This window comes from Suncus etruscus, chromosome 5, assembly GCF_024139225.1.
Source record: "Suncus etruscus isolate mSunEtr1 chromosome 5, mSunEtr1.pri.cur, whole genome shotgun sequence".
Classification (NCBI taxonomy): Eukaryota; Metazoa; Chordata; class Mammalia; order Eulipotyphla; family Soricidae; genus Suncus; species Suncus etruscus.
In genome coordinates this window covers 155346847-155360457 of record NC_064852.1, presented here as the reverse complement: position 1 = coordinate 155360457, position 13611 = coordinate 155346847, and the positions used below count along the sequence as shown (strand labels likewise).

The window sequence follows — 13611 nt, the reverse complement described above, 5'->3', positions numbered from 1 at the left end:
CGGCCATATGCAAGACAAGTGCCCTGCCCACTGTACTTTCTCTCCAGTCCATTCTCGTGATAAATCATGCAACACAAGCAAGATCTGTTCTCCAGTGGAGGAAGGAATAAACAACGGGGCACACAAACAAGACGTGACAAACCCACAGTGAGTATGATGCCAACTGAGCCCTGCTGAGGGAGGTTCATTCAGAACCACCAGGACTGGGGGGACACCTGCCTACATCTGACATTAACCAGAAATGGCCATGAGTGCCGGAACTCTGTATGCTTAGGAACTTGACTATCAACAACTTTGTAAATCACTGTTCTCAAATGTAGAAAAAATCAGGCTTGGGGGCTGGAGAGATAATATAGGAGAGAGGGCACTTGCCTTGCGCACAGCTGACCCGGATTCAATCTCCAGCATACCATGGCTTCCCCACGCCTGGCAGAAGTTATTTCTGAGCTCATGAGCTAGTAGTAACCCCTGAGCACTGCAGGGTGTGGCCCAAAAACTGAAAGGAAGGAAGGAAAGGAAGGAAGGAAGGAAGGAAGGAAGGAAGGAAGGAAGGAAGGAAGGAAGGAAGGAAGGAAGGAAGGAAGGAAGGGAGAGAAGGGAGGGAGGGAAGGAAGGGAGGGAGGAAGGGAGGGAGGAAGGAAGGGAGGAAGGAAGGAGGGAGGGACGGATGGAATGAAGTCAGGAAGGAAGGAAGGAAGGAAGGACGGAAGGAAGGAAGGAAGGAAGGAAGGAAGGAAGGAAGGAAGAAGTTGATAGATTTGTCTCCTGGGCACTCTGAGGCTATCCCCAACACTGCTTCCTCAGAGCCCCAGGCATGAAGGTTGGGGACCAAAGCCAAGAAGTCAAGAGAGCCTCTTCCTCATGAAGTTCCCTCCACGAACGAGGTCATAGAGCACCAGAAATAGGCCCATGAGAACCACAGTGTGTAGCTGACATATATGTACACACACACACACACACACACACACACACACACACACACCAGACTTTAAAGACCCAGTTAAAAACATCATCCAGGGAATGTAGCAATAGCACTGTGTGGAGTGCGTTGGCACTTTTGTGGCCAACCCGGATTCGATCCCCAGCATTCCCTGAGCTGAGGGTTCCCTGAGCCTGCCAGGAATCCTTTCTGAACACAGAGCCAGCAGAAACCCCTGAGTGTTGGGTGTGTGTCCCCAAGCAAAAACAGAACGGAATAAAGCAAAAACATCACCAGCCTGTGGATGAACATCGATCTATTCATGACAAGTTGAAGCGCAGGACACTTTGCTCACATGCCGTTCACGCCTTCGGCCAATTGGCCTCCCCTTCACTGTGGCCACAGGAGATTTTTAACTCCCCGTGGGGCTCATGCAGGATTTTTCTGTTCTGGAAAGTGAGGGAACCCACAGAGGAGGGTCACCCCCAACCTTCTGCCTGCATGCTGCTGCCCTCTAGTGGGGATCGGTCCCCAATTCCCACAGAACGCCTTACCTCCGTGCTATCTCTCCAGCCCTCCTCACAGACTCTTTGATGCTCTGAAATGCTGCCAGCTTTCTTTTCCAGAGAAGAATCCCTTCAATCCCGCTGAAGGGTTGTCTCTGTTTCTAGGGCAGCCCCCACCCTACACTCGTCCCTCTGAGTTCCCAGCACTGATGGGGATTCACAACTCCTTGAGCCCCAATCGCCCTGGGACCTATCTCTCAGACACGTCATTCTTCCTGCAGAATGCCAGACACTGAGCCATGGTCCTTCTCGCATGATCTCAGCCGCACATCTTAACATGCTCTACTCCCTATTCTGTGCCCCATGTGTGCCCATGGTAATGCAGTAATGCATTGGCATCTTCTCTGCACCAAGAAATTGCCCCCCCCCCTCTCTCTCTCTCTCTCTCTCTCTCTCTCTCTCTCTCTCCATGCATTTTTTTAGGGCTACACCCAGCAGTGCTCAGGGCTGACTCCTGGCTTTGCACTCAGGGATCATTCCTGGCAGGCTTGGGTAACCCTACGGAATGCTGGAGATCAAACCCGGGTCAGCCATGTGAAAAGCAAAAGCAAATGCTGTCCTCAAGCATGTTGTTTTCATCTCTGAGCTTAAATACTTTGCAGAAACATATTAGTAATTGAGGCTTTCCCATCTGCCCTTGGACTACTTAGAGGCTCAGCTCAGAATTATGCTCCATTGGATGCCCTTATTTTATTTTATTTTATTTTCATGAGCATAATTTTTTATTATTGATATAAATTATGGGTCTGTTTCAGCATCTGGAAAAATTATTTCCTGGCCTGTCATTAATTGAATGCCTTTTGTTTTTGTTTTTGTTTTTTGTTTTTGGGTCACACCCAGCAGCGCTCAGGGGTTACTCCTGGCTCTACACTCAGAAATCACTTCTGGCAGGCTCGGAGGACCATATGGGATGCTGGGATTCGAACCACAGACCATCTGCATGCAAGGAAAATGCCTTACCTCCATGCTATCTCTCTGGCACCTGAATGTCATTTTTAATAGATAATTATTTTGCAGAAATTGGGAATTCATATTCCAACCCTTGTTCTGTCCTTCTTTGGGGGATGCCACACCTGCCAGATCTCAAGGATTACTCCTCATTCTGCACTCAAAAGTCACTCTTGGAGGGTTTTAAGTACCCTATGTAATGCTGGGGATCTAGCCTGAATCAGCCACATGCAAGACAAATGCTCTCTGCCAACTGTGCAATCTCTCCAGCCCCCCATTCTTCATCTCTGATGACTGCCCAGCAGGCACCATCCTACAAAACCCAAACTCTCTCATCCCTCCAAGTCTCCATCCCAATTCTCTGCTCCAACTAAGGACATATCTCCTCTCACCTTTCTAAGGCTCCAGGCAATGTTCTATACTTCCCTGGCCTGATACAAAGCAGCCAAAGAGATGCCTGTGGCTTCCAACTTGGAAATGTGGGAGTCAAAGGAGCCGCTCCTGCTGCCTTGCTCTCATCATGAAACTCAGTTGTCCCTTTCTGACAACTTTCTCCCACAGAGAGAGCCTCTAAGTCTCAGTGAGGAAGCAGAATCAATAACCAGGTAAGCCAAGGCAGAAGTAACTGAATCTGCCAGTAAGATCTGGATACCCAGGGCTTTTGGAGAGCCCAACACCCAGTGCTGTCCAAACTCCTAATTTTAGGGCCCGGAGAGATAGCAGAGCGGCGGTTGCCTTGCAAGCAGCCGATCCAGGACCAAAGGTGGTTGGTTCGAATCCCGGTGTCCCATGTGGTCCCCCGTGCCTGCCAGGAGCTATTTCTGAGCAGACAGCCAGGAGTAACCCCTGAGCACCGCCGGGTGTGGCCCAAAAACTAAAAACAAACAAACAAACAAACTCCTAATTTTGTCAGGACAATGACACTGCTCTGTGTTCATCTGTCAGGCCAATAGCAATAGTATCCAGAACAATGACCCACAAGAATATGGGTGCCTTTCCCCAACATAAAAAGCTAAAGACATCAGCAGCAGCGATGAGTATAGCTGGGATGATCCCAGGGAGTAGTTCCAAATTATGGAAACTCAAGCGACAGTACCTAGGAGAGTTGGTTACGTGTCAGGGGTTACTGGCTCCAAGCAGACATGAAATTTTGGGAATTCTAAAAATGGCAAACAATTCCCCATCTCGCCAACCATTTATTCTGTGTTTTTTGTTTGTTTGTTTGTTTTTGTTTTTTGGGGGGGGGCCACACCCAGCGGTGCTCAGGGATTACTCCTGGCTGTCTGCTCAGAAATAGCTCCTGGCAGGCACGGGGGACCCTATGGGACACCGGGATTCGAACCAACCACCTTTGGTCCTGGATCGGCTGCTTGCAAGGCAAACACCGCTGTGCTATCTCTCCGGGCCCCTGTGTTTATTAATTTTAAGAATTCATGGAACATTATATGCTAGATACCAACTATGTCTTCCAAAATAAAGTTCCAATAAGAGCGAGGTTATTCTGATGAGATGAGGTGGAGCCCTCTTTTGGGGGGGGCACACCCAGTAGTGCTCAGAGGTTACTCCTGGCTGTGAGCTCAGAAATTATGCCTCGCAGACTCGAGGGATACTATAGAATGCCGGGGATTGAAGCTGGGTCAGCTGCATGCTGTGCTATTGCTCCGGCCCTAAGGGATGGAGTCCTCTTACACTAAAGAATTCTAAGAGTTCCCTATAAAGTGGGATTTAAAAACGTTGCCATTAGAATCCTTCGCACTTACCAAAAAAAAAAAAAAAAAAAAAACACTTTGGGGCCGGGCGGTGGCGCTGGAGGTAAGGTGCCTGCCTTGCCTGCGCTAGCCTAGGACGGACCGCGGTTCGATCCCCCGGCGTCCCATATGGTTCCCCCAAGAAGCCAGGAGCAACTTCTGAGCACATAGCCAGGAGTAACCCCTGAGCGTCACAGGGTGTGACCCAAAAACCAAAAAAAAAAAAAAAAAAAGAATCCTTCGCACTTGCGGGGCGTGCATCCTCACCTGACATGCTTGAGAGTTAATACAGGCTCTGTTCTCAGGGATCACTGCTGCGGGCTTGGAGGACTATTTGGGATGGTGGGATTGAACCCAGGTTGGCTATGTGCAAAGCAAGCACCCTCCATCTCTCCAACCCACCGGGGTCTTTCGCACTCTTTGCTTCTCTCATCACTGAGCTCATGGATGGAAGAAGTGAAAAACGACTTTGGTTTGGCTCTGGCCCTACTACAAGGATTTTTTTTTCTGGCAAACTGAGAAGCAAAATCCTTTGGGAAACTTCTGAGACTGCATTAAAAGATTTCAGACATTTAGGGGCCTCTTTCAAATCATTTGACAAATTACAGCCTATTTTTAAAATGACGGACTATTTTGTCATTTTGTTCTTTCAAGAGAGCTCCCTTGTTGCCTAATGGAAGCCTGACTGCTTGTTTGGTCCCATTAGTTCTTACAGTTATTTATCCAACAGTGCATGGAGCAGCCTCCTTAGCAGGAGCTTGAAAGAGACTCCAGTGCGTTAATAAACAAGTCTGTTTGGCTTTGTATACTTTCTGGTGTGCTGAAATCCTAGGGGGGTTGGATGCGAGGGAGCTTGGTGCTTGTTTGGCTTGGAGTTTTTTTTTATTTTATTTTATTTATTTATTTTGTTTGTTTGTTTTGGAGCCATAGCCAGGACGCCCAGGGCTGACTTCTGGTTCTGCACTTAGAAATTGCACCCAGAGCCAGAGATTTAGCACAGTGGTAGGGCATTTGCCTTGCACAAACCTGGGTTTAATTCCCAGCATCCCATATGGTACCCCGAGCCTGTCAGGAGCGATTTCTGAGTGAAGAGCCAGGAGTAACCAAGCCCTGAACACCTCCTCCGGGTGTGGCACAAAAAAACAAAACAAAACAAAAAAATTACACCCAGTACTCAGGGGATCAGAAGAGACGCTGGAGATCGAACCCAAGTCAGCCTGTGTTGTTTTATCAATATGTAAAGTCTAAAGAGTCCGCGTGGTGGAGTGAGGCCTCCCTGACCCGGCCTGGCACAGCACGACACCTGTAGGCTCTTGGCTGGCAGGTCTGAAGGTTGCAGGTTAATGGCGGAAAAATAATCACAAGCAGTCAGTTAAAGTTTCACCGGAGACAGCTTGGTTTAATTTATGGCCCTATCTGCCATGTGCATTTCCTCACACGGCTTCTATGCTCAGCTTACTCCAAGCAGCTTCTTCTAAGCAGCTTCTCCTCTGGCTCTCTCCCGACAAGCCTAGTGCAAGGCAAACACCCTCCCCACTGTACTATCTTTCCAGCCCCAATTCTAGTCATTTTTTAAAATCATAATTCAATAATTTTTCAAATGACTTTTTAATAAATTCTTTATGTTTTTTATTAATGTTATTTTTTTGTTTGGGGGGCACACCTGGTGGTGCTCAAGAGTTACTCGTACTCTTGACTCTGTGCTCAGCAATCACTTCAGGTGGGCTCAGGGGACCAATGAGATGCCAGGGATCAAATCCAGGTTGGCCACGTACAAGGTAAATGCCCTCCCCACTGTATTATCGCTCTGGACTCCTACTTTTAGCAATTCTTGACACAAACTGGCGGTCCCTTTTAGGGTTTTCTGAGTATGGGTACATGTACACGCAATATGATTCCCATTAACTTTCAAATTGTCTATATTGCAGATTATATATACACAATATGTTTTGAAAATAATTAATAAAGTATAGAATTATATAAGAGAGAGTTCCTTGATTCTGTTAGGAGGGGTGTGAGCTACATTAATGCAAATATCTACTGAAATCCTCCCATGTCCCAGCAATATATATAAAGGGTAATGAAATATAACCAAGTGAAATTTGGGGGGGAGGGGGTTGGGCCACACCCGGCAGCGCTCAGGGTTTATTCCTGGCTCTCTGCTCAGAAATCTCTCCTGGCAGGCAAGGGGGACCATATGGGATGCAGGGATTCGAACCACCATTGGTCCTGGGTCAGCGCTTGCAAGGCAAACTCCCTATCGCTGTGCTCTCTCCGGCCCAGCCAGGTGGAATTTATTCCACTTCTGAAAGTTTGGTTTCAAATTAAAATTAGAAACCCCTTATTGTATTTTCAGAATATAGGAGAAAAAACCATAATCTTCCCAACATTTGTATTACAAGCCTTTTGTAAAATTTGCTACTCTTCTAATGATTAGAAAAGAATCAGCAAACTGAGTTAAAGTGAATTACCTTAATCTAAGACATGAAATCAGCTACAAACCTTTTGCTAACTTCATATTCAGTAGAAATATTTATTGCAGGGGCTGGAACAATAGCACAGCTTTAGGGTGTTCGCTTTGCATGTGACTGACCCAGGATGGACGTAGGTTCTATCCGCGACGCCCCATATAATTCCCTGAGTCTGCCAGGGGCAATTTCTGAGCACAGAACCAGGAATAACCCCTGAGCATCACTAGGTGTGGCCCCCCCCAAAAGAAAATTAATGCTTTTTCTGTAAGGATAGGAACAGAAATAGATATGCCTATTGTCATCACCAACTGTTAACTTTGCATTAGACACTAGATAAAAAATAAATGTATACAAAAATAAAAGCTACAGGGGCTGGTGAGGTAGCGCTAGAGGTAAGGTATTTGCTTTGCAAGCGCTAGCCAAGGAAGGACCGCAGTTCGATCCCCTGGCATCCCATATGATCCCCCCAAGTTAGGGGCAATTTCTGAGAGCGTAGCCAGGAGTAACCCCTGAGCATCAAACGGGTGTGGCCAGAAAAACCAAAAAATAAAAAAATAAATAAATAAATAAATAAAAGCTACAAAGATAGGGGCTGGAGAGGTAGGAGCTGGAGAGGTAAGATGCTTGACTTAATGCAACCAATTCCAGCATTCCATATGGTTCCCCCAAGCTGAGCCAGGAGTGATCACTGAGCACAGAGTAAAGATTAAGCCTTGAATACATCTGGAGGTGGTCCCAAAACAAACAAAAATACTAAAAAGGCAAAAAGTATTAAAAGAGCTGCAAATAAATATTCATAATAATAGGGACCTGAAAAATAGCACAGTGGTAGAGCATTTGCCTTGCATGCAGCAAACCTGGGACAAACCCAGGTTCAATTCCCAGTATCCTATATGGTCCCCCAAGCCTGCCAGGAGCAATTTCTGAGTGCAGAACCAGGAGTAACCCCTGAGCACTGCAGTGTGTGGCCCAAAAACCAAAATAATTCATAATAATAAATGAAAATATAAATAATTAAAATAATTAATAATAATAAATGAAGCCATCTTCTTTCTTTGTAAGTGATTATTATAAATGAATAAATTTCTTAGACTCGAATTAATAAGTAAGTTTAAGAAAGATGCTAGATACAAGGCAAATATATAAAGTTTTTTTTGTTTTTTTTTTGTTTTTTTTTTTGGTTTTTGGGCCACACCCGGCGGTGCTCAGGGGTTACTCCTGGCTGTCTGCTCAGAAATAGCTCCTGGCAGGCACGGGGGACCATATGGGACACCGGGATTCGAACCAACCACCTTTGGTCCTGGATCGGCTGCTTGCAAGGCAAACGCCGCTGTGCTATCTCTCCGGGCCCCAAATATATAAAGTTTACATTAAAAGTAATCATTAAGGGCCCGGAGAGATAGCACAGAGGCGTTTGCCTTGCAAGCAGCCGATCCAGGACCAAAGGTAGTTGGTTCAAGTCCCGGTGTCCCATAGGGTCCCCCGTGCCTGCCAGGAGCTATTTCTGAGCAGACAGCCAGGAGTAACCCCTGAGCAATGCCCGGTGTGGCCCCCCCCAAAAAAATCATTAAAGGGGCCAGAGAAATAGCACAGCAGTATTTGCCTTGCAAGCAGTTGATCCAGGACCTAAGGTGGTTGGTTCAAATCCCGGTATCCCACATGGTCCCCTGTGCCTACCAGGAGCTATTTCTGAGCAGATATCCAGGAGTAACCCCTGAGCATAGCCAGGTGTGGCCGAAAACCCCCCCAAAAAATCATTATATATTCTAGCAGGACTAAATAAAATAAAAATAGAAAAACAAATGAAAATACTATTGATGTATTGATGATCTCATAGAAAAATATCAAGTACACAGGAATAAATTCATGAAATAGTGTAAAGTATTTAATAATACCTAGGAAGAAATCTAAGCCCAGGATGTAAAATTAGAGTAAAGTAAAAGAAAAAAAGTGTATGACAATTCTATGCAAAAAAAAAAAAAAAACAAGAAAACATAATATACTGCTGATTAAAAATTAGAAAATCCTGGGACCAGAGAGATAGCACAGTAGGGAAGGCACTTGCCTTTAACATGGTAGACCTGGTCTTGATATCTGAGCCACCAAGAGTAAGCACTGCTGGGTATGACCCAAACACACTCACAAAAAATGTTTTAGTTCAGAAAGCAAAATTTTGCAGGTTAAATTTTGTTTGTCGAGGGCCGGGCGGTGGCGCTAAAGGTAAGGTGCCTGCCTTGCCTGCGCTAACCTTGGACGGACCGCGGTTCGATCCCCCGGTGTCCCATATGGTCCCCCAAGCCAGGAGCAACTTCTGAGCACATAGCCAGGAGTAACCCCTGAGCATTATCGGGTGTGGCCCAAAAACCAAAAAAAAAAAAAAAAATTTTGTTTGTCGAATCTGTTTTCATGTAGATATTTTGAAATGACCTTTCAGGTAGGCATGTTATCAAGTAGGTGCATCTTTTGCATGACAGAGTTGAGATGGGTTATTCCATCATAGCAGTGAGGATGTTGTTGCTCTTATTCTGTTTGTTTTGAGTTCATACCTGGCCGTGCTCAGGAGATCCTCCTGGCTCCTCTGCTCTCAGGAGTCACTCCTGGCAGGCTCAGAGGACTACTCCAACTTTCTCTTCCACTTAGTCAAAACCAGAAAAACTTACTGGTATTCTTTTTTAGTAGTGTTTTTGTTTGCTTTTGTTTTGTTTTGGGCCACACCCAGTGGCACTCAGGAGTTACTCCTGCCTCTGTGCTCAGAAATCACTCCTGGCAGGCTCAGGGGATGATCTGGGATGCCAGGGATCCATCCCAGGCCCATCCTGGGTCTGAGTCGGCCACGTGCAAGGCAAATGCCCTACAGCTGTGCTATTACTCCAGCCTTTTTAATAGTGTTTTATTGTCTTTGTTTAAAAAAATTACAGTATTGGGGCCGGGAAGGTGGCGCTAGAGTTAAGGTGTCTGCCTTACAAGCGCTAGCGTAGGACGGACCGCGGTTCGATCCCCCGGTGTCCCATATGGTCCCCCCAAGCCAGGGGCGATTTCTGAGCGCATAGCCAGGAGTAACCCCTGAGCGTCAAACGGGTGTGGCCCAAAAACCAAAAACAAGAAAAAAAATTACAGTATTTAAAAACAGCAGTTACAAGATTGTCCATCATACAGTGTTTTTTTCATAACTGCAAAGTTGTTTCTGATTGAGGTTCAGTCATATAATGTCTAACACCCTTCAACAGTGCACATTTTCCACCACCAGTGTCCAGTTTCCCTCCTGCCCTCTCCCCTGCCTGCCTCTATGGCATTTTTCATTCTCCTCTCTCTCTCTCTCTTTCATTCTCTCTCATTCTCTCTCTCTTTCATTCTCTCTCTCTTTCATTCTCTCTCTCCTCTCTCTTTCATTCTCTCTCATTCTCTCTCTCATTCTCTCTCTTCTCTCTCTCCTCTCTCTCTCTTTCATTCTCTCTCTTTCATTCTCTCTTTCATTCTCTCTTTCATTCTCTCTCTTTCATTCTCTCTCTTTCATTCTCTCTCTTTCATTCTCTCTTTCATTCTCTCTTTCATTCTCTCTCTTTCATTCTCTCTCATTCTCTCTCTCTTTCATTCTCTGTCTTTCATTCTCTCTCATTCTCTCTTTCATTCTCTCTCTTTCATTCTCTCTCTTTCATTCTCTCTTTCATTCTCTCTCATTCTCTCTCTTTCATTCTCTCTCTTTCATTCTCTCTCTCTCTCTCTCTCTCTCCCTCTCTCTCTCTCTCTCTCTCTCTCTCTCTCTCTCTCTCTCTCTCGACAGATTGCGACTCACTCGGCCATGTGTATTTCACTCACATCTTTGTTTGGATTATTTCCTGCTGTGACCCTTGTTCCAGACCCTCGTTCTCTGAGTGGGAATACAGTGCTTGAGGCCATTACAAGGAAGGACATCAAAAAGAGGGGTGCTGGGACGGATGCGGGCGAGGGCCGGGCTGTCTCCGCCGTGGCCGGGGCCGTGGCCGTGGCCGAGGACGCGGCCCGGGTGCCAGGAGCAGGCCGAGGCCGATCCCCGGGAGCCGCGATCCCCGGCGCGGGGCTCCGCGCGCTGCCCATGGACGCGCCGGGAGCCGCCCTGGAGGTGATGGGTCTCCAGGATGTGCAGGAGAGACACCCAGGTGGCGGGAGTCGAAAGAACAGCCTTTTGTACTGATCTCTGCAGCTTCTATTAATTTGGGTTCCATGATGTGCTATTCAATTCTAGGACCCTTTTTCCCCAAAGAGGCTGAAAAGAAAGGAGTCAGCAATACAATTATTGGCATGATCTTTGGATGCTATGCTTTGTTTGACTTTCTGGCATCTCTATTATTTGGAAAATATGGAAGTCTTGAGATTTTCTCTGGATTGGGACTAGTGCTCGGGCCTCCTATAGGTGGCTTCTTATATCAGTCCTTTAGTTATGAGGTGCCTTTTATTACTCTGGGATGCATAGTTCTGCTGATGGTACCACTCAACATGTGTATTTTACCTAATTATGGTGAGCCTATATTTATTTCTCATTCTTACAACCCTGTGGTTTAGCATTGAGTACCTTTATAAGAAACCAATGAAATATATACATGCATTGAATTTTCATACTCAATAAATGATATTTAAGAATTAAAAAAAGAGGGGTGCTATCCCCCCATAATCTGAGGTCACTCATTGGCTGACTATGGGCCCTCCCTCCTCCCTCACAGAGAGCTCTAGCTGAGAGAGATAAGGTTACGTTTACAACTCGTTGTATTACTCCCAAAACATTCCTAATCCCCAATATTCATATCTAACTTCTCCCTGGTGCCTCACATCTTTGGCTGTCCATCTCTGTTGTCACTCTTCATGTATTCCAGTTCCTCTTGTCCTATATATGCATTTTGTTGGAATAGAATAAAAAAAAAAAAAAAAAGAATAGAGTGTCTCTTAGTCATTAGCCTGGGACCCTTTCTTTCCTGGTCATCAGTTGAGGGGGATGTCCTCAGTCTCAAATACTGGGAGGAAAGAAGCTGAACCTGGCTCGCAGACTAGGTCAACACATGAAGAGCGTTTCTAGAATTTTTTTCTCTGCTGTGTATTGGGACCAGAACTTGACTCCACCTACCAGTCCCCAGGCCCATCGGGACTCTCAACAACTGAGAATTGTGGTATCGGGTTACTCTTGGCTCTGAGTAATCTGGCCTGCTCAGGAAACCATCTGGGATTCTGAGGATCAAACTACGGTCAGTCAAGTGCAAGGCAAAGGTCCTCCCCACTGTGCTATCCCTATGATCCCAGACTGTTCAGAACTTGCCTTCCAGTTCTTTTTTTTTATTAAAAAAGATTTTTATTAAATAGCTTTTTGTTTTCTTAACCATCTAAAACCTAAAACCTAGTGGTATGAATTGACTGACTGTGACTTGGGAACATGCAAATCCTTCAGGCTCCTGCTTGGGTGAGTTTTGATAGAATAAATTCTATGACTGATTTCTAACTGCAGGTATAAATTGGACTCAAATAAAGTGGAATTTAATAGGGTAAATTTAAATCCTGCTATGATGAGTCCATTCCAGGTCAGAGTGCTGTATCAACAAAAAAGAGCTCAGAGTGTTGAGGAAGCAATCACGCACCTCAGAAAGTGGAAGATTCTAGAAAAGTCATTTCTCCATGAACACTCTTAGACCAAGGATGTATGACATCCATTTCACATGTATTTCAGAAATAGTATGTTTCCAGTATATATATATATATATATATATATATATATATATATATATATATATATATATATATATGTGTGTGTGTATGTATGTATGTATACACACACACACACACACACACACACACATAACTTGTAAGAAAAATGGCAGTAAGTTCTCTCCAAAAGGCAGCTCATTTTCACAAGGCATCTTTGGGCCATATATTAAGGCACTGCTTTAGTCTTGAGGTTTTAAGAACATTTTCTTGGCTTTTATTGGTTTTATGTCTCCATTTTCAGCTTCCTTATCATTGGTGTGGTCTCTCTTTTTGGCAAATTTTTTTCCCAATAGTCCTCATCAAGGCCTCTTATCTTCTAGCCATTTCTTCACTGGACACAATGAGTTTCACAGTTTCAGAATCTTCAACTTTTTCTTTGTTCTTAGAGTTCATTGATGACATTAGTTTCTCAACCTCAGGATTAAATCCTCTGAATGGCATTTTTCCAGAGAAGATCCTCACGAAACAAGAAACTCTGCTCCTCAATTATGCAACTCTCATTCTCTTTCAGCCCTGGCAAATCCAGTTCTTCACTAATTATATTCTTCTCTTCTAGTTGTTTTTTTGGTTTCTAGATCCAATCCTCTTTGCATAATCTTCATGTCAGCAGGTTCTTGGACATCAGTCCCTACCTGATGCAGCTGCTGGCCACACAAGCTGGACCAGGAAGACCCTGCAGTGAAGAACTGCTCCGGTTAGGAGGGAACCCCTGAAATTTGAAATTTAGTTAGATACTGATCCTCAGCAAGTTTCCTGTGCCTCCCTCCTGTACTGACCCCGAGCACAGGAAACCTGCTGAGGATCAGTATCTAACTAAATTTCAAATTTCAGGGGTTCCCTCCTAACCGGAGAAGTTCTTCACTGCAGGGTCTTCCTGGTCCAGCTTGTGTGGCCAGCAGCTGCATCAGGTAGGGACTGAGGGAGACAGACTTGAGAAAGAGTGCTCTCACCGTTTTGCTCAACCCTGCTCTGCCACTGGTGCTCTTGGCAAAATCTTGGTTAGAGTGGATCATTGCCAAGTTCGGGAAAATGCTTCCATAGATCAGGTGAGTTCTAATGATGCAGTAACCTCTCAGCCTTAGACAGACAGTTTTGCTTCCAGGTGTGGAAGAGCTTTTTTTTTCCTTGGTTTTTTTTGGGGAGGGGGGTCCACACCCGGCAGCACTCAGGGGTTACTCCTTACTCTATGCTCAGAAATCGCTCCTGGCAGGCTCAGGAGACCATATGAGATG

General features: G+C 45.4%; 1 pseudogene; it reads right to left on the bottom strand.

Moving 5' to 3' along the window:
* Positions 1-12558: 12558 nt before the first annotated feature.
* Positions 12559-12981, bottom strand: LOC126009484 (M-phase phosphoprotein 6-like; annotated as a pseudogene).
* Positions 12982-13611: the final 630 nt, after the last annotated feature.